At 39.4% G+C, this 27,319-nt stretch overlaps 1 long non-coding RNA gene across 2 annotated transcripts; it reads right to left on the bottom strand.

Annotated features, from left to right (window-relative positions):
• Positions 1–148: 148 nt before the first annotated feature.
• On the bottom strand, positions 149–26,881 carry LOC117291953. 2 transcript variants are annotated; one of them, XR_004519228.1, is made up of 5 exons: positions 26,672–26,881; positions 24,930–25,094; positions 2,512–2,638; positions 1,990–2,100; positions 149–334 (listed from the first exon to the last, which is right to left on the bottom strand). It is a non-coding gene; the product is annotated as an uncharacterized LOC117291953 (long non-coding RNA). The 2 variants fall into 2 exon arrangements; XR_004519227.1 differs by lacking the exons at positions 24,930–25,094; positions 26,672–26,881 and adding exons at positions 10,166–10,325; positions 11,283–11,426.
• Between the last annotated feature and the right edge of the window lie 438 nt (positions 26,882–27,319).

Below are 27,319 nucleotides of genomic sequence, written 5' to 3'. Positions count from 1 at the left end.
GAACCACTGAAACACAGTGAGCTTGGTAGGATTCAAACCTTTAATCTTGTGAATGCAAGTCCTGCAGTCTAACCACTGAACCACAGTTAGCTTAGTAGGATTCAAACCAACAACCTTGTAACTGCAAGGCCTGCAGTCTAACCACTGGACCACAGTTAGCTTAGTAGGATTCAAACCTACAACCTTGTGATTGCAAGTCCTGCAGTCTAACCACTGGACCAAGTTGACCACCATCCTGGAATAGTTTCATTACTTCTGTTGATGGGTTGTGGATTGCATTCAAGAGGTCAAAGTGCAAAAGAAGACATCTGGAGATGCTGCATGTTGTTCCGAGCTAAACAAAAAAAGGGAGACGGACAAGTAACCTGTTAAAGGCAGTGGACACTATTGGTAATTGTCAAAGACTAGCCTTCACAGTTGGTGTATCTCAACATATGCATAAAATAACTAACCTGTGAAAATTTGAACTCAAATGGTCATCGAAGTTGCGAGATAATAACAAAAGAAAAAAACACCCTTGTCACATGAAATTGTGTGCGTTTAGATGGTTGATTTCGAGACCTCAAGTTCTAAATCTGAGGTCTCGAAATCAAATTCGTGGAAAATTACTTCTTTCTTGAAAACTCCATCACTTCAGCGGGAGCCGTTTCTCACAATGTTTTATACTATCAACCTCTCCCCATTACTCGTCATCAAGAAAAGTTTTATGCCAATAATTATTTTGAGTAATTACCAATAGTGTCCACTGCCTTTACAGAGCTGTTAAATGATCAGGTTCAAGGAAAGGGTTATGTTTGGTAATCACTCTTAAAATTAGTGGCAATAACAACCTTTGGTCAGAAGCCTACAGCGGATTGGGATACATAAAGCACTATGGAAACTAGTTAACCTCATCAACAACCAATAGCTAGTTTATTCCTCTTGTCAGGAAGTCGGCCACTGTGAACGTCGGCTTAATCATATCTTCATTCAACTGTTTGTTTATTTTTGTTTAATTTTTATAACTGTTGTTCATATGCGATGCTTTCCAGATCTGGTTAGGGATGGTTCTGTGATTTTTATGTTTTTTGTGCAATTCTGTGTCTTTTGCCATGTTACTTTTGTGGTCTATTGTCATTTGTGCATTTTAATTTTTTATGTTTTTTAATCGTATTACATGAAACTATCTTATTATTGTATTAACTGACCAATTGTGAATTTAAGACCGCAATTCAGGTTTCTTTTACTGCCAGTGTCTTTTTTAAATATTGTTGAATAACTAAACCATTAATTATATATTATTACATTTCACTTTCGATTCGAAAGACGTTTTTTTTTTCTTAAGCCAAGCAGTGACGCTTCTCAGTATGTGTATTCCCATCAGGGAATTTCCTTCATGCGTTGACATATTTTCTCTGGATTTTCAGCGATATCTCAAAAACCTGACCACCCTTGAAAATGTCAGTCTTATTGTGCACACCTACATTTTAAAGGATTAAACAGTCAAACTGTTCCATAAACTAAAGGTTTACTTGCCCTTTAAAGTCTGCATTTCTTCTGTTTGGACACCTGTTTGGGTAACTGTCAAAGACAAGTCTTCACAGTTGGTGTATCTCAACTATGCATAAAGTAACGAACCTGCAAAAGTTTGAGCTTGATTGGTCATCGGAGTTGCGAGATAATAATGAAATTTGGAAAAAACACCCTTGTCACACAAAGTTGTGTGCTTTCAGATGCTTGATTGCGAGACCTCAAATTCTACACCCGAGGTTTTGAAATCAAGTTCATTGAAAATTGCATCTTTCTCGAAAACTTTGCACTTCAGAGGGAGCAGTTACTCATAATGTTTTATACTATCAACCTCTCCCCATTACTCGTTACCAAGTGAGGTTTTATGCTAATAATTATTTTGAGTAATTACCAATAGTGTCCACTGCCTTTAAAGTCTGCATTTCTTCAAATCAAATTTTATGTGTATGGTGAAAACAAAATACTGTGACTATTGTTTACCGTCAAAATAAGTGGTGTCCGTTCTGTCATCTGGGGCTGGGATGAAAGGGGCTTCTGTCTCCCTGATTTGCTTCCAGTCGATTGCGTGGAATAGTGGATGGGACTTCAGGTCTGAAGAAAGCAAGATAATATATTTGAGAAAATTATGGGAAAGCGTCATTAAAGAAAATGGCTAATGTGAACATCCTTTTTATCTGACAGTTACCAACCTAACACACAAGACAAGAACATAAACAAAAACAAAAACAACAACAAACTGTCAGTGTCTTCATTCCCATTTTAGCATTCGACCGGAAGTCGCATGTCTGGCTTGATCCCCAAAACGTGGATGATAACAAACAACAACCACATGAAACCGCGACCAAAATGGTGGTCTCTTTTAATTTGCGTAGACTACCGACGGAGAGAGCAAAAAAAAACCATCGGATTGCTTCAGAAAGAAGGAAAACGGACTAAAACATCCATCAAAAACCTCCATGTTCCCCCTCCACAAATGACCTAAAAAACATGCTCAAAACTTACCTTTAAATATTGAAAATGCTTGAAAAATGCGAGTTCTAGTGGTTGTGTTTTTGTTAACCACCGTCCTAGCTACACGGCGTACACACACGCATCACGGCAATAACCAACGGAACTTTCGCAATGCTTTCTGAAAAAACAATAAAATGGAAGTTTATTTAAAGGTGACGCAATGGGGTGGCACTATTAATAGTAGTACTATTATTGAAATACTTTCTAAATCACCAAACTATCTTTTTGAATTGTACAAACAGAGCCAAAATATTCGTTGATATTTTCACAAACTTACCCGTATTATTTTGAGTGTGCAGCCCCTTGTTTTACGGGTTTTCCCCGCCAGATATAAATATATGCCCAGTCTGGTACCTGGACTTATATGCATGGTTGTTGCGTGCTACAGAGTTTGTGAAGGTGGTGCCTTAAAGAGAAAGTTCTTTCTTTGGAAATCCCGAAAAGCAAAACGTGTGCTCTCTGCTCCAGCATCGATTATGGAAATTGGAAAATGTTAATTGAATTGAACTTTGAAGTGATTTGCATGAAGAGGTAGCTGGTTTATTCGCTTGGATTTTACCTGATTTTACCTAGTACAGCAGTAGTACTGGCTCCTTCTTTCGTGTTGGTTTAGAGTGTTGATTATAAACTTAAAGTTAAAGTAAAACATGGAGAAAGCAAAATGCTACAAAGTACATTCATAATTTCGACAACACTCACTCACTATTAAGTTGGTGTCCACTAGTTGACCCAGCTAGCTGAGCTGGTAGTTGAGCTGAGTAACTGATGCTCTGCACTCATTTTTTAAAATGATTACATTTTGCAAATAGTTAACTTTAAGAATGAGTGCAGGGCCCCTAATAGTAATACTGCATGGGGATAACTTTCCATATGGCGCCACCACTTTTTCACTCATTTTTACAAAAAGGGATATATCAATCAGGTAAATTAGATACTATATTATTTTATTTCGAATGAAAAAGTGGTGGCGCCATACGGAAACTTTTCCCTGCAGGGGTCTTGGTAGTACAACACAGTACAGTACACTTCACAATCAATCAGATGGAACCGACTTTCACTTCCATAGTGTTCAGTGTTTGTTGTTGTAATTAAATGAATGATAATGATATCAAAGTCTTATATAGCGCACGTATCTACCAAACAAGGTACTCAAGGCGCTGAGTATATACAAACTATCAGAAAGATAGGTTATTGCAGTGATGAATTCTGAGACCCAATTATTTAGCACCTTATAAGGGTTTTACAAGGTAAGGTGCTACGGCGCATAAAGCAGCCACAACCAGGAACACCGGTGTGGTGGTTTCAACTTTCCGCTGTGTTCAGTTTTCCGAATGACCAAATACGGTAGCATGACATCATGCGATGCCTGCGCACAGAAAGCGAAAGTAGTCCATTTTTAGTGCCGTATTGAGTCATCCGTTACCCTCCGGTAGCTGTCATGGCGGCGTCCACGAGTCGAGTACAACTATGCGGCAAACGCGTGGATCGTATGAGGTTTTTTTTGTGCAAGCAGAGTGTGACCTGCCTAAAGTTGTACCCATGAATACATGTAAAGATGGGGCAAGAGATTATGTGACTACACAGAAAAGAATCGTAATATAAACAATTTGGGGGTCACTGCTGAGAGAGCTACAGTACTCGCCAGGGTACTCGCGGCGGTATCTGACAGGTCACCCGGAAAACTGAAGACGCCGGAAAGCTAAAACCGTTCGAACAACATGTTGATATGTCCGACTACGTCACCCGGAAAACTGAACACTGCGGATAACTGAAACCGCCACAGGAACTCGTGATGATCTAAAGGCCCAAGGGCAATGGTCGATATGTTCTCTGTTCAGTGAAGTTCAATTAGATGTACTCCTAGTGTCTACTTCAATGTTGTAATGTCTTACAAAAAGTAACGAGCTAGACGCAATGTTGCGCTTTGTTTTAGATGCAAGTGTTGAGCAGAAGGTAGTTGTTGCTTGCTTAAATGAACTGATGCCCTCAAGGGCCTAAGATTTCACCGATTGTTGCCTTGCAACCAAGCTGCACTGGTGGTGCCAAGAGATGTCGACGCTTGGTCCAATGGGATCCTAACTCGACAGATGATGACGACTTCTATCCAGATGATGATGTGCTGGTTGGAGAAACGATTTCTAATGGCCACTAATTTCCCCCTTGCTTTCCATGGGGCTGCAATTTAGGCATTCAGATGTAGTCGACTGACAAAATGGCTACAAGTGAACTTGTTTTTGACCAACTTTGATTAATAACAAAGTTAAATCAAAGTTGATGAGTGTTGACGTATGTATCAACCAAAAGCTCTGAGAAAAATACTTGACGTATTCACATAAACGTCACATTTTGTTAACAGTTTACGTTCGGCGAATAGTGATGTTTTTTCACTACATACATGCCAATAAATGATAACAAAGATGACATTGGATTGATTTAACGACTACCATCCTAAACTAGAACCAAAACTGACCGTAATGACCTTTATTTGAACACAGCTAAGTTTAAACAAGATCTGAAGTATTTGAATTAAACTAGAAATGTCGACCCCTTTGAGTTATTTGTAACCCTAAGATTTTCAGCATTTGTGCTGGGAGAAAATTAATGATATGAGCAGTAAACAATTTAAAAAGACCACTGTAACTAATGATGAATAAAATCTGTTTGCTTTTTTGGGCAAAATTTGATAAGTATGCAAGGCTAAAGCCTTGTTGAATTTTTGAGCAACATTTGATAAGTATGAGAGAGCCTTGTTGAATTTTTGAGCAAAATTTGATAAGTATGCAAGGCTAAAGCCTTGTAGCATTTTCAAGCCAAATTTGATAAGTATGCAAGGCTAAAAAGAAAAAAAGTATGCAAGAGCCTTGTTGCAATTTTGAGCTAAATTGGATAAGTATGCAAGGCTAAAGATTGATGCTTTTTTGAGCAAAATTTGATGAGGATGCAAGGCTAACGCCTTGTTGCATTTTCAAGCAAAATTTGATAAGGGATGCTTTTACTTGGTTTGCATCAACCATTTTTGAACTTGACCTTGACATGGAATAACTTGTGACGTTTAATTCCCCCTCGATATAATATGTATTAAAATGACTATTATAGTTTGCAATTAGGGCACAACTGTTCCTAAATTGCAGTCTTGTTATGAATACTTTGACTTTAGTTACATTTACACGTTGGCTTTGTAGATCGGGACTAAATAAAATTAGGAACAAATTTCTTTGCAACTTGGGAACAACTGTTTCCTAAATTGTAAACTTGTTTTTGAAGGAAATACTTCCGCTTTGTTTGCACTGACACATTAGTGACCTTACAGTATGACAACACTTGTCTGTCCGCAATTTAGGATACAACTGTTTCCTAAATTGAAGGTTTTTAAAAGGAATTCTTTCACTTGGTTCATATGAAAACATTGCTGGCCCTGTATTAAAATAAAAGGTAACTTTTGTACGTTTGTTCCTATTATCTATAATGAATAGGGTAGATGGCCTTAGCTTTCGATCCAATCCGGACCTTCTTCAGAGGCATAAGACAAGTACAAACAAATACATATCCATTTATAGAAAAAGAGAGGGGGAAAGGGATTAAGGAAAGGATCCAGAAAGAAGCGGGAAAATAACAGCCAATCAAAGTTCTTATTTCAGAAACATTCCTATTATCTAATATAATGAAGGACTAAATTTCATTGCAATTTAGGGTACAATTGTTTCCTCAGTTTAAGTTTCTGATTGAATACTTTCACTTGGTTTGCACTGAACTAGTCTTAGCATCAAAGCACGACAATGCTTGATCCCCCCCCCCCTCAAATTATTATCAAACAAAATGAGGGACTAAACAATTTCAATTTTTGTAAAAGATTTACTTAAAATTTATTGTTCATTGTGACAGAAACTTATTTTGATTCTTCAGTTTTGGGTAACACATAGGTTCACAACTTTTATTGTAAACATCGCTGGTAAAAAAGACTAATGCTTGTGTGCAACTATAACCTGATGCCAGATATCTGTGTGCTGTAATTTTACCTACAAAACTTGCGACAAATTGATCACTTTGTAACCTTAACATGGCCTTTGACCTTTCATGGAATGATTTAAATTGTGGCTGACCAATTTACGACCTTTGACACAAAATGAAGATTGAGTTGAACAAGTACACACCCCTAGCTAGTACAGATTGAATGCTGACAAATTCCATTGATGTGCCTTGAACTTGAAAAAGCTTGTGAGTTTGAATCCCACCGGAGTTATAATGCCTGTGATTTTTTCTTCACAGGTCTCTGGAAAAGTACAGAGTATACAGTACTTTCACACATTGGTGTATGGGTAAAACAAAATACATTCTTTATCCCCGATGCAAATATAACATCTATTATATCATTGCAGTACCCACCGCCAAAAGATAGGTGTCTACTTGTAAGACACTACTCTAGAATTGAAAGGTTCAGTGGTTTAAATCCCACCGGAGTATTAATGCATGTGATTTGTTCACGGGGGAAAAGTACCAAGTATACAGTGATTTCATATTGAGTTGTGGGTAAAAACCAAAATTAATATTCCTTATCCCCGATGCGAATTTAACATCTATTATAAAAAAAATTGTTGAGACGCTACTTTGAAAATGAGTTAGTTCTATCTAGTGTGGTCTAGTTTTAGAGAACTTTTATGATAAAATTTCTGTTTAGCATTGCTTTGAAAACTAAATCTGTGATCTCCTGCAGTAATTTGCCCTTGACCATGACCAGACCCTAAGAACCTTGACATAGACCTGACCTTTGACCTCTTCTTAAAACAACCAATTCAAAACCAACTACAAATTATAGGAATCCAATGTCATCTTTGGTATCAAAAGGCAATAAAATTGGTGTTCTTACTAGATATTTTGGATGTAAAGTGGCATGACCAAGCAGAGCATGTTTCTCCAGCCCTCATATCATCAACTGGATAGAAGTCCTTACCATCCACCGGGTCCAGATTCCATTGGCTCAAACGAAGACATCTCAAAGCACCTTTGATGATCTCAAAAGATCCCCAGTACAAACCTGTTTACTCAAAAACAAAAGAATGACGTGACCAACAAAAGGCTAAATAATAAGGGGCCCTCATCCCGACGTCTTGAGAGATCAACCAGAACGTTTTAGGGACAAACCACTACCTTGCAGCTCAGGCCCTAGTAAGAATGCACGCTTCCAAAAATGCTCGCTCTAGCTCGTCAAATTTTGTAAGGCATTACACCAGTGAAGGAGAACACTAGTTGTGCATCTAAAAGAATTTCACTGAACAAAGAACATACCTTCCATTGCACCCGGGCCCGCAGGACCATCACTTGTTCCAGGCAGCCGAGGGGGTCCACCAACAGGCACAGGTGTTTGCACAACTCTGTGAGTTTTTCATTGGGTTTGGATGAGGCCCTAACAGCAACTCAGAGTAACACAAGGGAAAGTGTCTGTACTCAACACACAAAGGAAGTGCGAGCAACTCAGAGTAACACATGGGGAAAGTGTCTGTACTCAACACACAAAGGAAGTGTGAGCAACTCAGAGTAACACAAGGGAAAGTGTCTGTACTCAACACACAAAGGAAGTGTGAGCAACTCAGAGTAACACAAGGGAAAGTGTCTGTACTCAACACACAAAGGAAGTGTGAGCAACTCAGAGTAACACAAGGGTAAAGTGTCTGTACTCGACACACAAAGGAAGTGTGAGCAACTCAGAGTAACACATGGGGAAAGTGTCTGTACTCAACACACAAAGGAAGTGTGAGCAACTCAGAGTAACACAAGGGGAAAGTGTCTGTACTCGACACACAAAGGAAGTGCGAGCAACTCAGAGTAACACAAGGGAAAGTGTCTGTACTCAACACAAAAAGGAAGTGTGAGCAACTCAGAGTAACACAAGGGTAAAGTGTCTGTACTCGACACACAAAGGAAGTGTGAGCAACTCAGAGTAATACAAGGGAAAGTGTCTGTACTCAACACACAAAGGAAGTGTGAGCAACTCAGAGTAACACAAGGGAAAGTGTCTGTACTCAACACACAAAGGAAGTGTGAGCAACTCAGAGTAATACAAGGGAAAGTGTCTTTACGCAACACACAAAGGAAGTGTGAGTCACCCTGGCACACCCGAAACGTTGAATAATCTACAAAAATATTAAACTAATAAATAAATAGTCAAATTTTGTTTGACTAGTAAGAATTTAGACACTAAAATGTCCTTATTTCAGTCATGCAACTCTATATTTTGATAAAAGGTTTGACATTTCCAGAAGACAAGGCACAGCAAGATTTTGTGCTGTGTTTAAAAAAAATTTAATGGCTGAGAAAACCAAAACCATACAAATCAGATATTGCATGCCTGCTGATTGCTGATATATGAGATGGGCAAAAACCCCTGTGGGGAAAAGTTCCCATGCTGGCTCCACTATATGGCAACCAACTTTGTCAACTCCATACATCAGCATACATCTACGTTGAATGAGCGAAATTAATGTGCTAGAATAGATAGCGAAACATTCTCCCAACTCAGCCCTAGACAACATTTCAGTTTACAAACTTGATAATTCACGACACAAGATGAAAGTATGAGCAACTCACCACAGTGGAAGTGGGAGAAATTCACAACACAAGTTGGATGTGCAAGAAATTCAAAACACAGGGGAAGTGCAGAATTTCATGGGGAAAGTGTGATCAATTCTACACACAATGGAAAGTGTGAATAATTCTACAACTAGTTACAAATTATACAATATACTTACCGAGGAATCGTTGGGTTTTCCTTAGAATTTTTTATTTTTTATCTCTTCCAATATAAGTTTTGGTTTTTACCCATACACCGTTGTTTGTTAGCACTGTGTACACAGTACTTACCCCAGAGTCCTGTGACAAATATCACAGGCAGATTACTTGTGTGGGATTCGAACCAACCTAACTTGCTATTCTAGAGCTGTGTCATACCAACTAGACTATCAAGGTTGCCCGGCAGCTAGAGGCAGTTCGAATCCTATGTTTTGGCGGCAGGTACATCAACGATATATAATAAATGAAAAATTTGCATCCGCAAAAAAAGAAGCAGAAGAATATTAAGTTTGGTTTGTACCCATACACTGGTGTGTGTTTGCACTGTATACTCAGTACTTTCCAGAGTCCTGTGACAAATATCACAGCAGATTCCTCGGGTGGGATTCGAACCCACTACCCTAGAACTTCACTGTAATACCCAAGAACCCAATGAGGAGTGAAGTTTCAGTTTTAGATTTGGGAGGAACACGCCAGAAAATTATTCAAGGGAAAACCCACATAGTCACAGGTAGAAACTGATAACCCAATCCACATAGTGCCCCCTGGTGTTATTCGAACAGGGGGTCCTCGATTTGAACAGGGGGTCCTAGAGGTGGAAGGCGATTTAGGAAAGATACACTATGCCAAAAGACCGATCCATTAAGCTCCACCCCATTGCATATTGATCAATCACAACCCATTGCACAAACAAAAGTCCAACATGCGTGCGCGTATGCTTGGCGTGCGCGACAGAGTTTTTCAGAATGGCATTGAAGAGGCTCATGTGTTCTTGCTCACCGGCGTGTGCCATGGGCGGAGCCTAATGGATCGATGTATTCGACCACCAGTTTGTATAATCAACATCAATTTTGTATTGTACCTGTAGACGGGAAGTTGAATGAGTTGTCATATCGCAGATTGCTGGACACTAGGCTTCAGCATCACTTCTGCTCTGTGCGACACGGACTGCCACTATGACTGATGATTTGATAATCTGGACGGCACTATGACTGATGATCTGACAACCGCAGTTTGGATCACTTGATTTGTACATGAAAAAAGAGAAACAAATTCAAGGTTAATTTCTTTTGCCCACAGCTTCAAAAGAAAACAAAAACAATATCACTTAACAAACTAGCTGAAATGTGACACTGCTGAGGGATCCATTAGAAATGTAGCTTGCAAGCAATAGTCCCGAGGGCATACATTTGAGACAGAGAATTTGAACAAATTTTTACCTCTGTTAGTGAACCATGGAGGTCCAATGAGAATGAAATTAAACACCAGATTCTTTTTTTTGTGGTGATTTGCCTTTGACACTCTGAAAATCTCTGCAGTGAAACCACTGTAAAAACTCAATGAAAAGTAGGGTTTAGCTAAAATTCAAGGAATTATTTCTCTTTCCCCCATGCTTTCGACGAGTTGCAATTCTCTGAAACCAACTTGAGAAAAGTAGTCTCAAAACCAGTTCATGGCCTCCCAAAATGTCACCCTGATTTCAGGAACGCTCTCCATCCCAGCCCAGACTTCTGGAATTGGTCAATAATTCTCAGGAATGTCATTTCCAACCCAACCCCTCCACGGTCTCATAAGGGTTATTTTGCCAAATTATCATAATCTACTATCCAATGTTAACATAGGTCTACCAACAGTGTGCTGAACAGTACTGCTCTAAAATTGCAACGGTTGATGGTTCGAATCCCATGCGAGTAATATGCCCATGTTTTTTTTCTACAGAGCTTGGGGGAAACTACCGAGTATATAGTACAGTGCTAACACATTGGAGTATAATATTCATTCTATCCGATGCAAATTGAACATCTACTTTTCAACGTTAACACCACGCCACCAACCTGAGCAATTTCCATCACACGAGGGGGTAATTTTATTGTCACTTGTTTTCAGAAATTAAGCTCATAAAAAACATGTTTATGAATGATATTTTTAAACATCATTCATAACTGTTTTGTTTGTCTATATCAACTTTAATTTCGCACCTTTAAATGTGATATTGATTGAGTTGTCAAAGCAGACTGCTGGAGACTCTCAAAGACTTCATCATTGATTGGTAGATTGAGACTCCTCGGCTCAGTTTGATGAACAGCTGTTCATGAATGAAGATCAGACAGCTCTGCAGCCTTCATTAGTACATCTGTACAAGTTGACAAAACACATTTAGGAACTTGCGTAAAATTTCAACATTTTGTGAGTAAACTATTCATTGAGTCATCCATGCAGAATTTTCAAATACCATGCCAGCTTGTTCAACACAAGTATAGTAATGCGAGTCATATTGAGTTGAAATGTCTCATTAATTAGAGCGCCACCTATCGGCAGGAGTAGGAACACTTAAAGGTGGCGCAATTATCATCTCAGCATTGTTAGTTAAACTGTGACCAGAGGGAATAGTCTGCACATTTTGTTTACTCGGTATAGAATTCTGCATAATATTCAAGATTGTCTCTTCAAAAAATTGTGCAATTTGGCGACAATTCCATACAGGTACATATATATCGATGAAGTTCATGATACACGTTTTTTGCGATCCTCACACTTTACCAATGGCCTTAAAATATCTGTAAACAACTCGATTTTCGCTCATTGTGGCCAAATAATTGCCTGTTTGCAAATTGTTCACTTGTATGAATAAGGCACAACTTACTCAACTTCCTCGATCAGTTTCAATAATTAATCAAATTTTGTGCAGGTACATGTACCTCCGAAGTTTGTCATCACACGCTGGTCTCACAGTAATCGTGGCACGCAATCTTTATTGCGTGATTTAATGCAAACGCACACTTTTGCGCAACAGTCAAATTGTGCAAAAGTGATGGCGCCCTCTGTTGCCTTGTCAAGTGAAGGAATGAGACAATCAACTCAACATATCATACCTGTAAATAAGGACGTTGATTGAATAGAGAAAGCAGATTGCTGGCCACTCATCAAGGCTTCAACATGGATAGATTATAATAATAATAATAATAATAATAATAATAATAAGACTTGTAATGCGCACATATCCACCCTGCTGGGTGTTCAAGGCGCAGTAAAACCAAAAACAAAACAAAAACAAAACACAACACAAAGAAAAACAGAAACAACAAAATTAGTCATTGAAAACCTGTGACATAACATAAGTTTTGAGAAGAGACTTGAATTTTGCGGTACAAACACAAGTTCGAAGATTAAGTGGTAGAGAGTTCCAGATGCGTAGCGCGGCTGAAGAAAAAGACCTGTCACCCCATGAGTGTCGAGACTTGGGTTCAATGAGGAGAAGCATGGAACTTGATCGAAGATTCCTTGATGGAGTGTAAACTTGAAGCAGTTCAGAAATATAGTGTGGAGCCTTGCCATTAAGAGCTTTGTGGACAATGAGCATCAGCTTGAAGATGATTCGTTGAGAGATAGGGAGCCAGTGTAGTTGTTTCAGAATGGGGGTGATAGCACAGGATTTTCTAGACAGTGTCACAATGCGGGCAGCAGTATTTTGGAGCCGTTGAAGTCGGGAAATCTGGTTGTTAGGAAGACTGTAGAGAAGAGCATTGCCGTTGTCAAGACAAGAAGTAACAAATGCGTGAATGACCTTTTCATTGGCACTTTTGTCCAAGTACTTGCGAATCTTACCTATATTCCTGATGTGATATGATGATAAACGAACCATGTTGTTGATGTGTGGCTGAAGTGTCATCGATGAATCAAAAATAACCCCTAAGTTCCGAGCTTTCAGCGAGGGAGCTATCCGAGCATCACCGATGGAGATGTATGGCACTGAAACCTTAGTTAACTGTTGACGTGACCCAAATAAAAGGAACTCTGTCTTATCATCATTTAACTTCAGGAAGTTTTGTTGTGTCCAACGTCGAATCTCTTGGATGCATTTCTCAAGTCTTGCAATAGATGCATTGGCATTTTCTTGAGAAGATTTAAACGTGATGTATAGCTGAGTGTCGTCTGCGTACACATGGTAATTCAGATTAAATTTAAGGATGATGTCACGAATCGGTAAAGTGTACAGCGTAAACCACTGCGGGCCGAGTACCGACCCCTGTGGCACAGAGTAGTTCAAAACAACAGGGTCGGATATCGCAGTGCCAATACATACATGCTGAGTTCTATTGTGGAGATACGATTTGCACCATGCTAGGGCTGTGTCCTCTATGCCAAGGTGATTCTGGAGCCGAGAGAGAAGGATGTTATGATCAACAGTGTCAAAAGCAGCACTCAAGTCTAGCAGGACTAGTGCTGTAAGGTTACCATTGTCCATAGAAGAGAGAATATCGTTGCTCACACGGACTAGTGCAGCCTTGGTCCCATGGAAAGGCTTGTATGCTGACTGGAACACGTCGGACAGGTTGAAAGTATGAATGTGATCAGAAATACGTGATGACATTACTCGTTCGATGACTTTTCCAAGATGTTTTAAGTTTGCAACTGGTCTGTAGTTTTTGAATATCTCCTTGTCCAGGTTTGGTTTCTTGATGAGCGGCCTGATGTAGGAAACTTTGAGGCTATCGGGGAAACAACCGGAACTGAGAGATTCGTTTACAAGCTTAGTGATGTAGGGTACAAATATATCAATGTTTTGCTTTATCATGGATGTTGATACTGGATCCAGCTCACAGGATTTTGAAGGAGATTTCATAATAACCCTTTGAATTTCAGCAACAGTGGCAGGCTCAAACACAGATAGTCTACACTCTGGTTGAAGATGTGGCAATGTCTGCGGCACGTTGTAAGGGACTGATGAAAATGATGAGCGGATGTCTGAAATCTTGGTGACAAAGAATTTCTGGAACTCATTTGCTAAGTCCTGGTCATTGTAGGTGGATGGAAGGACAGGGGTTTTGGGTTTGAGCAACAACTTACCAATTATCTTGAAGAGCTTCTTTTGATCTCCTGAGGATTCTTGTACTTGAGATGAATAATGGATGATCTTTGCCTGGTTGATCAAATTCCTAACTACTTTACATTGGTTGCGATATTCTTGTTGTTGTATTGCCAATTTGCCATTTTTTCGCCACTTCCGCTCCAGTTGACGACAGATCTTTCTCGCTGTACGAATATCATCATTGAACCAGGAGACTTCAGTTCGGACCTTGACTGATCTTGTTTTCCAAGGTGCGTATTTATCCAAGATGTCACTGACTGTACTCTCATATTGGCTGACATAGGAATCCGAGCAGTCATGATCAACTTCTAGATTTGCTAAATGAGTGCCTATGTCGCGGAACACTTCGGGAGGATTCACATGTTTCCATTGTCGGCTCTTTATAGTGACGGTTGGGACTTTGGGCTTGCCGAGACTCAAGTTACACATGACTGCATAATGGTCTGATAATCCAGGTAGAATAACAAAGTTTGAGACAATTGGTGGGGAGATTTCACGAGTTCTGACAAGGTCTAGGCAATGACCGAGACGATGAGTCGGCTCCTTGATATGCTGGGTAAGACCAAAAGCTTGAAGTAGATGCTTAAACTGGTTTGCATTGGTGTTGTGGACGTCATCAACATGAATGTTAAAATCACCGGTGATGATGATTTCCGATGGATGAAGCAGATATTCCAAAATCAAATTCTCAATCTCCCTTAGAAAACTTGAGAAAGTCACATGTGAGATTGAGACATCTCTGCTCAGTGTGATGGGCAGCCACAAAGACTGAAGACCAGGCATCTCTGTCGTCATTAGTTCATCTGTAGATGAAAAAAGGGAATGAGAACAAAATTAATAGTTTGTCTTCATCACAGCATTTTTACTCCGCGCGATCACCCCGCAAAATACAAAACAAACAAAAATCAAGAAAAAAAACAAGAAAAGTCGTGTTAATCCAGTCACATAGGATAGGGAGGCAAACTCACTATACAATAGACTCTCTTTGGAAAAATAAAAATAATTTAAAGTAAATATAAATAATCTGTATACACAAAGCACAACTTGAAACAACAAAACCAAAAACAAACACCAGAAATTAGACAAGCAAATAAATAAATAAATAACCAAATTGTTAATTAAAAAATATAAATAAAAAGTAACAATAAGTAAATGAATAAATAGTTGGAAAGGTACGTGTAACAAGAAATATAGCAACAAATAAATCAAAACATGGATGGATAAACAAAAAATAGGTCAATAAATAAACAGACAAATTGATAAAATAACAACGCAAGCAACGAAAAGTTAATCAAACTAACTCCTTTTCCAACATAAATACCTTTACATCAATAAAAGGATGATTAAATATGAATAAAGCAATCAAAACAACCAATCAATTAATAAACAAATAATCAATCAACCAGAAATTAGATAAGCAAATAAATAGTTAAATTAATAAATAACAAAAATATTGACATTTTATTTCTGAGTTACATGCACTCATCCGTCTATCTATCCACTCATTCATTCATTCACCCATATTTTTCCTTTATTATATCCAACTGCAGGTAATAGTGTAGAAATCAACCTTCAAGCAGTACTGGACTACATGTACCATGAAATAATGCAACTACTCCTCCGCCCCACTAGCCTTTTGTCAAGGCCTTCGTGGCTTAGACACTAGCTTCGTAGAGCCGTGATTCGAAGCGCCTGGAAGGGGATATTCGCAGGCTGGTCAAACCTTCCAGTCATTTTGAATGCGGATCTATGAAGCAACGAAGGCTAAAGTCCCCCTGGTGGTACACAAGAGTATCAGACCAGTTGTCAGTAAAAGTTCTCATGCACACTGCATAGTCTCTACAGCTTTTAAATATTGTGGGACAGAAACCTCATTTCATATTTGGGGAAAACAGCAAAAGTTTACAAAAATCACATACCCATGTCAAAATGTTACTTTTGACATGAATACTACAAAATACAGTTTGTTCAAGTTGCAGTTAATGTTAAAAAAATGTTTATTTTGTACTTATGTAACAAGCGTTTAAAAAACTCAATCATATTATGCATATTTAAAGGCAGTGGACACTATTGGATAATTACTCAAAATAAGTATTAGCATAAAACCTTTCTTGGTGACGAGTAATGGGGAGAGGTTGATAGTATAAAACATTGTGAGAAACGGCTTCCTCTGAAGTGCCTTAGTTTTTGAGAAAGAAGTAATTTTCCACGAATTTGATTTCGAGACCTCAGATTTAGTGTGACAGGGGTGTTTTTTTCTTTCATTACTATCTTGCAAGTTTGATTACCAATTGAGCTCAAATTTTCACAGGTTTGTTATTTTATGCATATGTTGAGATACACCAACTGTGAAGGCTAGTCTTCGACAATTACCAATAGTGTCCACTGCCTTTAAATAATGATAGTCCATTATTTGACTGAGCGCCTGACAGCAGCCACTCAAATCAGCTCTGTGTTTGTTTGCTAATTTCTTAGTATATTGCTCAATTTGTGTTCTTATTTTTATACAACTGGATTTGTTACTACACCTGGAATCTACAGGACCTTTTCTGTGTATCCTGGAGTCATCTGAATTGTGAAAATAGTGTTTTTCTGTTGGAATTGTTCACTGTCTCAGTTGAGAATTCTGGTGTATAAAGCTTACACACACTTAAGGTGGCTGCATCCTGTGCAGTCATCCACCTAGTCCATGGACATTGTTCGCCCATCTGGGGACAATGGAGGTAAGTATCCTTTTCATTCTCTCCCTGCTTGCTAGACCATTGTACTGTACTGACTCATCTGTGGTCAGCTTTGTTCCATCAGCATCAATTGTGTCTGGTGCTTGCATCCTGCCAAGACACATCTAGGCCTCATCCACCATCGAAGATATCTGAAATGCCCTGTTTCTTACTATGACAACTCCCCAGCCACTTTTCATTTGGAAATTGTGATTTTTGGTGACATTGCTGTAAATCCCGGCCCTGAAGGTGTCAATAACTCAAACTCAGCAGAAGCTAGTCCAAAATCTGCAAATTCCTACTCACGAAACAAGCTTCTCAGTCTCCGTTATGCCCCATCCACACGTGCTACAACTCTGCTGCCTTCCTGTACATTATCATTACAGAACCTTGGCCTTTTTGTAAATCCCAGCACTGTTTACCGACCTACACATCGTGGTAAAAAAGCTGGTCGCCGTAGAACTGTTCATAATCCCCCCGTACCCGAAGTTACACTCCCATCTGTTCCAGTACCAGTGACTCCAGCCAAATCTCAACTCAGCCTTTGTGTTATAAACACACAGTCCATCTGTAACAAGTATGACGATTTTGCTGATTTTGTTCTGCAAAAAGATCTGGACCTTGTTGCCGTTTCAGAAACATGGCTGAGACCAGACGACAACTTAACATGTCGTCAGTGTACCCCTGCAGGCTACTACTTTCATCACATCCCAAGACCTCACAAGACTGGTGGAGGAGTTGCAATACTGTACAGATCTACTTTATCCGTCTCTGTGAAAAGTAATGACGTCCAGTACACAACTTTTGAATCTCTTCATGCTGAAGTTTCCGGAAACTCTAAATCTGTTCGCCTTGTCATTGTATACAGACCTGAAAGAGATTCAAACGGCCAACATGTGACTTTCTCAAGTTTTCTAAGGGAGTTTGAGAATTTGATTTTGGAATATCTGCTTCATCCATCGGAAATCATCATCACAGGCGACTTTAACATTCATGTTGATGACATCCACAACACCAATGCAAACCAGTTTAAGCATCTACTTCAGGCTTTTGGTCTTACCCAGCATATCAAGGAGCCGACTCATCGTCTCGGTCATTGCCTAGACCTTGTCATAACTCGTGAAATCTCCCCACCAATTGTCTCAAACTTTGTTATTCTACCTGGATTATCAGACCATTATGCAGTCATGTGTAGCTTGAGTCTGTGCAAGCCCAAAGTCCCAACCGTTACTATAAAGAGCCGACAATGGAAACATGTGAATCCTACCGAAGTGTTCCGTGACATAGGCTCCCATTTAGCAAATCTAGAAGTTGATCACGACTGCTTGGATTCCTATGTCAGCCAATATGAGAGTACAGTCAGTGACATCTTGGATAAATACGCACCTTGGAAAACGAGATCAGTCAAGGTCCGAACTGAAGTCTCCTGGTTTAATGATGATATTCGTACAGCGAGAAAGATCTGTCGTCAACTGGAGCGGAAGTGGCGGAAAAATGGCAAATTGGCGATTCAACGACAAGAATATCGCAACCAATGTAAAGTAGTTAGGAATTTGATCAACCAGGCAAAGATCATCCATTATTCATCTCAAGTACAAGAATCTTCAGGAGATCAAAAGAAGCTTTTCAAGATAATTGGTAAGTTGTTGCTCAAACCCAAAACCCCTGTCCTTCCATCCACTTACAATGACCAGGACTTAGCAAATGAGTTCCAGAAATTCTTTGTCACCAAGATTTCAGACATCCGCTCATCATTTTCATCAGTCCCTTACAACGTGTCGCAGACATTGCCACAACTTCAACCAGAGTGTAGACTATCTGTGTTTGAGCCTGCGACTGTTGCTGAGATTCAAAGGGTTATTATGAAATCTCCTTCAAAATCCTGTGAGCTGGATCCAGTGTCAACATCCATGATAAAGCAAAACATCGATATTTTTGTACCCTACATCACTAAGCTTGTAAACGAATCCCTCAGTTCCGGTTGTTTCCCTGATAGCCTCAAAGTTTCCTACATCAGGCCGCTCATCAAGAAACCAAACCTGGACAAGGAGATATTCAAAAACTACAGACCGGTTGCAAACTTAAAATATCTTGGAAAAGTCATCGAACGAGTAGTTTCATCACGTATTTCTGATCACATTCATACTTTCAACCTGTCCGACGTGTTCCAGTCAGCATACAAGCCTTTCCATGGGACCGAGGCTGCACTAGTCCGTGTGAGCAACGATATTCTCTCTGCAATGGACAATGGTAACCTTACAGCACTAGTCCTGCTAGACTTGAGTGCTGCTTTTGACACTGTCGATCACAACATCCTTCTCTCTCGGCTCCAGAACCACCTTGGCATAGAGGACACAGCCCTAGCATGGTGCAAATCGTATCTCTACAATAGAACTCAGCATGTATGTATTGGCACCGCGATATCCGACCCTGTTGTTTTGAACTACTCTGTGCCACAGGGGTCGATACTCGGCCCGCAGTGGTTTACGCTATACACTTTACCGATTCGTGACATCATCCTGAAATTTAATCTGAATTACCATGTGTACGCAGACGACACTCAACTATACATCACGTTTAAATCTTCTCAAGAAAACGCCAATGCATCTATTGCAAGACTTGAAAAATGCATCCAAGAGATTCGACGTTGGACACAACAAAACTTCCTGAAGTTAAATGATGATAAGACAGAGTTCCTTCTATTTGGGTCACGTCAACAGTTAACTAAGGTTTCAGTGCCATACATCTCCATCGGTGATGCTCGGATAGCTCCCTCGCTGAAAGCTCGGAATTTAGGGGTTATTTTTGATTCATCAATGACACTTCAGCCACACATCAACAACATTGTTCGTTTATCATCATATCACATCAGGAATATAGGTAAGATTCGCAAGTACTTGGACAAAAGTGCCACTGAAAAGGTCATTCACGCATTTGTTACTTCTCGCCTTGACAACGGAAATGCTCTTCTCTACAGTCTTCCTAACAACCAGATTTCCAGACTTCAACGGCTCCAAAATACTGCTGCCCGCATTGTGACACTGTCTAGAAAATCGTGTTCTATCACCCCCATTCTGAAACAACTACACTGGCTCCCTATCTCTCAACGAATCATCTTCAAGCTGATGCTCATTGTCCACAAAGCTCTTAATGGCAAGGCTCCCCACTATATTTCTGAACTGCTTCAAGTTTACACTCCATCAAGGAATCTTCGATCAAGTTCTATGCTTCTCCTCATTGAACCCAAGTCTCGACACTCATGGGGTGACAGGTCTTTTTCTTCAGCCGCGCCACGCATCTGGAACTCTCTACCACTTAATCTTCGATCTTGTCTTTGTACTGCAAAATTCAAGTCTCTTCTCAAAACTTATCTTATGTCACAGGTTTTCAATGACTAATATTTTGTTGTGTCTGTTTTTCTTTTGTGTTGTGTTTTGTTTTTTGTTTTGTGTTTGGTTTTACTGCGCCTTGAACACCCAGCAGGGTGGATATGTGCGCATTACAAGTCTTATTATTATTATTATTATTTTATTATACTATAATGTATGTTACATGAAACAGTTTCCATGCTACTAGACCATTTTTATATTATTTGGATGTTGATATCAATGACCAAATGTCATGGTTGAAAATAATAATAATAAAGCATGCAAAAACATTCAATGTAACTTTTAAAGGCACTGGACACCTTTGGTAACTAGTCTTCTCACTTGGTGTATGTCAACATAATGCACAAAAAAACAAACCTGTGAAAATTTGAACTCAATCGGTCGTTGAAGTTGCGAGAGTATAATGGAGGAAAAAACACCCTTGTTGCACAAGTTATGTGCTTTCAGATGCAAAATTCGAGCTTGAATTCAATCAAATATTTGAGTGAGAAATTTTTGTTCTTTCTCACAAACTACGTTACTTCAGAGGGAGCCATTTCTCACAATGTTTTATACTATCAACTGCTCACCGTTACTTGTTACCAAGTTAATTTGAGTAATTACCGATAGTGTTTAGTGCCTTTAATAAGGGAATAAAAGGGTAGCGACGGGTTCTTACGTGTGATCGGCTCGGGCGAGGGTCTTGAGCGCATGGCAACGACCCTGCAAGGTTTAAACGGACGTTTAAGAACGAGTCACTACTTTTTTATTCCCATTCATAAATGCCCTTTTGTTAAAAATCATTACAAAAATACAATTACAGACACTTTGACCGGTTAAAATTTGAGGTTTTAAATTTTTTTTATCAAAACCTTTGTGGAGAGTCTGTTGCGCGTGGGTTGTGTGTGCGCACGCAAGCTTAGAAATAGATTACGTGCGCGCACTGCCACTTCGAAGTAGATTACGCGCTGTTGCTAATAGCTATGAATTGCATTCTGCGTGATAATCTTGCGCGTCTGATACGCAGAAGCCAGCCAGTTATAAACGCTGGTCATTATCAACCATTTAAACACCCCCCACGTGACGCGCTCTCCACCAATAGGAGTAGAGAAACTGTCTGGGGTATTTATGAATGCTTTTCATAGTATCATTGTGTTGTTAACATCTCAAAACCTTTTATGCATCTCTAGTAGAAAGTAATTAGTGACAGAAACCTGCATTATGTGACATTCAAGGGATGTGCCCTGTAACCCTGCAGTGAACATGTGAATTAAACATGGCAGGAGATTTAAGTTTGTAGCAAGTGATGGTCTTTTGCCATTGTTCAACAGTGGCTGTCAAACTTTAGCTTCCATGGAATTGCGACAAAATGTTGCTAAACACACTTGCTTGGCAAACAAATTACTTCTCACAAACTGTTGTTTAAAATGTTCAATACATTTTCAAACAAAAAAGGTTTTTGGGATAAATAACTTTGAGTGAGCAATGAATGCTCACCAATAATAGGACCTTGGTCAGACAATTTTCTCACAAGAAAAAGGTTTAAGTTCAAAACAATTTCAAAGTTGGAAGCACTTTCTATTATTATTACAGATTTCTGTTAAATGCATAGAGCTATACATATATTGATGTGACTAGAGCGCTAACACCCCATTATACAGGCAATAAAGTTTTGAAGCCGTGTGGGCGCATCAATGTTTATGTACAAACGAATACAAAAGCTTGATATTTTGTATGCCAATTGTACGGCTATTTGCATGATAGTGCATTTGTTATTTTCTATGTGTCACCGAACCAAAAGATGCAGCAAATGTAAACGCACAATCTGCTGATGAGCGTCCAAACTGCGAGCGTCATTTGCGTCATGTTTAAAAGGCACGTATACTCTTTAAAGTTGTGTAGCGCAGAAAGACGCGAATGGGCAGTCGCGTACGAAAGCGCACACGCCGAATGTAAAAAAAACGCGCCAATGTGAATTATTGAGTAGCCAAGTTGTTTACATTGTTTTTGGGGTAACCAGAGATAGGGGAGGGAGGGTGGGGGGTTGGCAAGTGGGGGCAAAGACACCATTTTACACGATCTTTGAGCATCTGAAACGTTACCAAAGGATTTCTATCTGTGAGTAATTTACAAGATTCATAACAATATTAAGTAGCCAAGTTGTTTACAACGTTTGTGGTGTAACCAGAGATTGGGGAGGGAGGTTGGGGGGGGAGGAGGTTGGCAAGTGGGGGCAAAGTCAACATTTTACACGATCTTTGAGCATCTGAAACGTTACCAAAGGATTTCTATCTGTGAGTAATTTACAAAATTCATAACAATATTGAGTAGCCAAGTTGTTTACAACATTTGTGGTGTAACCCCAGAGATAGGGGGGGTTGGCAAGTGGGGGCAAAGACATAATTTCAAAGAATATTTCACTGTAACATGTCATTAAAAAAGCAGTAGTGATGAGAGCAGTAGTCTCTCGCAAAACAGCAGTATTGTATGAAGGTTACGCGAGAGCTGTTTCACTATCACCGCAACAGACATTTAAACGACTTGTTCCCAAGTTCGTCTCATGTTTGGGAAAGTTTGAGGGCCCCTCTGGTTACGCCACTTGTTTTAAACTACGACAATCTAATTGCACCTGTTCATCTCTACATGTAGGCAAACACACACAAATGAAAGGGCACTCTAGTCAATAAGTTTTTAAGAAGGATAATAATAGTATTAGTGGCTTCTTATAAAGCGCTCGTATTCATCACTTAGTGATGCTGAATGCGCATCACCATTCAGTATTTTCCTGTAGGTATTGTGGAGTAATATGCAGCCAATCTGACCAAGAACACTTGGGGCGAACCCCTACTCTTTGTGATAAGTGCACCAGGTTCTTTTACGTGCATTACACAGCACATAGCACCAACGGTTTAACATGTCCCACCCCACCCCACCCCCACCCCCAATCCGAAGGACACATCAATTATGGTTAAGTGTAACGACCGGGACTCGAATCCACACTCTGCTGTATACAGAAGCATCAACAGAGCTTCAGTCCGTAGTTCTTGTCCGTTTAATCTGAAAGTTCATGGAGTATTAAGTTTCAGAAAGTTTAATTCGCTCTGAAATAAATCTTTCTTGCTTTTGTGTTGATTGTCGCAATCAATGTAAGCCTGATATGTTAGCGTTTCTTGGTCACTCAAATTCAAAGTTGTTAATTTGGTGTGTTCACTGAAACAGGATGATGTGAATGAATTCACTGATTTCCCAAAGCAATCAAGTAAACTCTGAATACAAAAACAAGTTTGTTCTGAAAAAAAAACCATTATACTTGACATTGGTGATCAGTCAGTTTGTACGATTACTCAATAATCCATTCAGTCTCTGCTTATGTTACAGAATAAATAGGATACATGCTTACTGGGATCAAAAAGAGTGATCGTCTTACAACTTAAAATGAATTTGGCTTGAAACAAGAAATGGTATCCGAAGCAAACATTGACATAATAGGGAGACCACCTACATAGGGCTGGCTGACTAAGTTGTGCACCGGCATCCGATGCAAACATTGACATAATAGGGAGACCACCTACATAGGGCTGGCTGACTAAGTTGTGCACCGGCACAATTCAATCCGTAATTGGTTCACACCATGCTCTAGTCAGTTTTCTTTTTTTCACCCCTAAATTATTTACAATTTACACTGCCAGTTTCCCTTGTGGTTTACTACTTGATAGAATCTAAAATCATACCTTGAAACCACTAATTGATACCATTGTACAAAATCTTAGAACTGAACATAATTTGTTGAAATCCGATTGAGCTTCGTTGGTGTGTAAATCTAAACTAGACAAACTACTACAACCTGATCTTTGACAAAGCTTCGCCATACACCCATACCTATGAGCCACTTTTTGCACATAGATTCATGATTGTATACTACACATACTAATTAATTGTCTTTCAATCATTTTACAGATGTGTGCTGGCAGAAGGACTTCAGGAGAAGTACGCCTGGCATAAACTCCTCAGAATTGGCAACGCTATGAGCTGAGCTGGAGAGTTCGATAAACCCAAACATTTATTGGTCTTTGTAGGACAGTTACACTCTCCAAGAGAATGAATTAGGAAAAACTGGATAAGAGCAATTCTACATGTAGCAACACATGTTTATTTTTCAGCTTAGCAGAAATGTGGCCATTGCAAATCATAGTGTGTTTTCTGCTTATGAGTATGAGTTGATTGTTGTACTTAGTTTTGCCAGCAAAATGGCATAAATATGTAACTTTAAATATTCTTCTGCCAGCACTAATCGATAATGTACCTTACATCAACAGTCGCAATAAAGGGACTGATTATTAGTAAAGGTCTGTTTACAAAATGTAAGACTTCAACAAATTTACCTCATTGCTTTTTTGCACAATTTTAATAATGTAGGGGGACCCAGGACTAGGGGGGAACATGGTCGGGGATGGATCGGGGAAGTAAAATTGGCCTTGGCTGATAGTCCAAGCCTTCCTGCTAATGCCTCACCGAGTGGGGACTTGTTTTTTCGTACAACCCTGGCCTGGGGCCTGGACTGCAAGCAATTTAAGTGTATTGCTGATGCTGTCAAAGTGCAGCTCCGTCAAAGTGTATATTTGTAAACAGACCTTTTTACAATTCATAAATAAAACAAAAGAAGCCTACCTTATCCTAGTATTGAATAGTTTACAGAGTTGAAGTACGAGCAGCTTGTAGTAAAGAGATGATGACGTGTTTGAATTCATGATGACGCTGCAATCTAAGTGTTCTCATCAAAGCCCTGGTGCATCTCTTGAGAGGAAACTGCTGCTCCTCATCATCTTAATGAACCTATAAACAGAAACACAAGAGTAAAGAATAACTAGTTCAAAATTATAAGAACCACTGATCTAACTTATCAGCCTGAACACAATCACAGTACAAGTTAAAAGTTGTGTAGGGCCTTTGGTGTTAAAGTGCCTTTTAAAAAATACATTTTTAGGTTGTTTTTATTGTTGAAATTATAAACAAAATGACATGACAAATTTTTATAATGGCAGATTTAGGCCATGGCAGATTTACAAATGTAGGCATATGTGTTTTTAATTTTTTTTAAAGGGTACCACTTTTGGAATGTCAATTTCTACTGAACCATTGTTAATATTTTTCTGCTAAGCAGAAGGAAGCAGGATACGAGATACAAATTGGATATATGTGACAAGGCAGTTTGGATAGTAACCTTATTAAAAGGAAAAATGTTTTGTACTAAGCTACTTTTTGGGCAAATAAGCTGCTCAATGAAATTGGGCATTGGGTATGAAACATCAGGCTTGAATTTTTAACCAGCATCTGTCTGATTCGAATGTAATTGACAAGTAATTTTAGTGAAAATCTATTTGTTAAATTATTGTACACATCATAGCTACTATACTCAGTCTTTTGAGTTTGTATTGGGAAAAGTAATGCAAATAAAAAACCCATGATGGAATAAAATGAAAAACTTGTTTCATTTTTAAAATGTGAGATACCTAGTTGAGTCGGTTTAGCTTAGGCTTAGCATGCAGTCAGAAGATGTATGAATGCATACTGGGGGTGGTTCAGCATACATGAACAAAGTGCAGTGCATTTTGTTGGGGGGGGGGGGGGGTGGGGGGTAGGCTATTATCAGAAAAGGGCAACATATGACAGAGAAGTGGGGTGCTGTTTGGGATTGAAGTACAGGGCCCCATTTCATAAAGCCTGTAAGCATAAAGCACAAACAAATCTTGCTGGACAGAAACTGGTAACGAGCCAAAAATCCAACTAGTGCCCTCAACTCATTTTTTGCTTAGCGTAGAAATTTGACGAGCAGCATTTTCTGCAAAATAACTTTATGAAATTGGGCCAAGGCTGGTGTTAATTTAAGGGGTTGCATCGAGGGGTGGTTCAAGATTGAAAGAAAGTGGGGGGGATTGAAGTACAGGCTGGTAGTAGAAAGGGTTGCATCTTGGGGGCGGTTCAAGGTTGAAAGGAAGTGGGGGATCATAGTACAGGCTGACAGTAGAAAGGGGTACATCTTGGGGGCGGATCAAGATTGAAGAAAGTGGGGGGATTGAAGTATAGGCTGATAGTAGAAAGGGTTACATCTTAGGGGCGGTTCAAGATTGACAGAAAATGGGGGAAGGTTGGGATTGAAGTACAGGTTGGTTGTAAAAGGGTTACACCTTGGGGGTGGTTCAAGATTGACAGAAAAGGGGGGAGGTTGGGATTGAAGAAAGGGTCAATTCTTGGGTGCGGTTCAAGATTTAAAGAAGGGGAGGTTGGGTAAAAGAAGACGGCAAATCTTAAGGGCTGTTCAAGATTGACAAAAAATGGGGGGGGGGTTGGGATTGAAGTACTGACAACAAAATTGATCGCAAAAAAAGTTAGCAAAATAAGTCATAACTCACCAGTATTTGCAGTAATGTCAAGTTGGAACAGTTCTGTCATCTGCTAAGGACTTCTTGTGTGGTGATGAGTTCATGCGTCCGTAACCAATGACGATGAACACAACCAAAGTTACTTCGAGGATTACTAAAAAAGTGGAAACAACAATAATTTGAGTGAAAAAGTGGTTCTGCTTTGGGATGTTACCTTTCATGCATTTTTTAAACTAAGTCTTCACAACTTCCCTTCCTCCGTGAAAGAGACGTTGAAGTAGGGGGATGCTTACTCCAGAAGTATAAGGTTTATGCCACAGAACGAACCTTAGTTTATGGAGTAGGGGCTGCTACAAACTATTATTAGCCCATAAGTCCTCGTAATATAAACACTTTGAGCCAGTGGCTCAATTTTGACTGAGCCAGTCTTGGCTGTCTTCAGAATCACGTATTATTAACTACTCTCTGTAACAACTTTGAATATAATTATGCCGTTTTATACTCAGCTATGAGCTTGACAAAGTCCATAACAATCAATGTCATCAGTCAGACTTCATATAGCAACATCTTTATTATGGGGATTCACTTTACATTGAGTGACTCAGTAAAGCTTTGCCGCACTATTAAGAATCTGAATCTGAATTATATACCGGTAGCCGGCAAAGCATCCTAATGGAA

The sequence above is a fragment of the Asterias rubens genome, chromosome 6, assembly GCF_902459465.1.
Source record: "Asterias rubens chromosome 6, eAstRub1.3, whole genome shotgun sequence".
Lineage (NCBI taxonomy): Eukaryota > Metazoa > Echinodermata > Asteroidea > Forcipulatida > Asteriidae > Asterias > Asterias rubens.
This window is presented reverse-complemented; position numbering and strand designations above follow the sequence as displayed.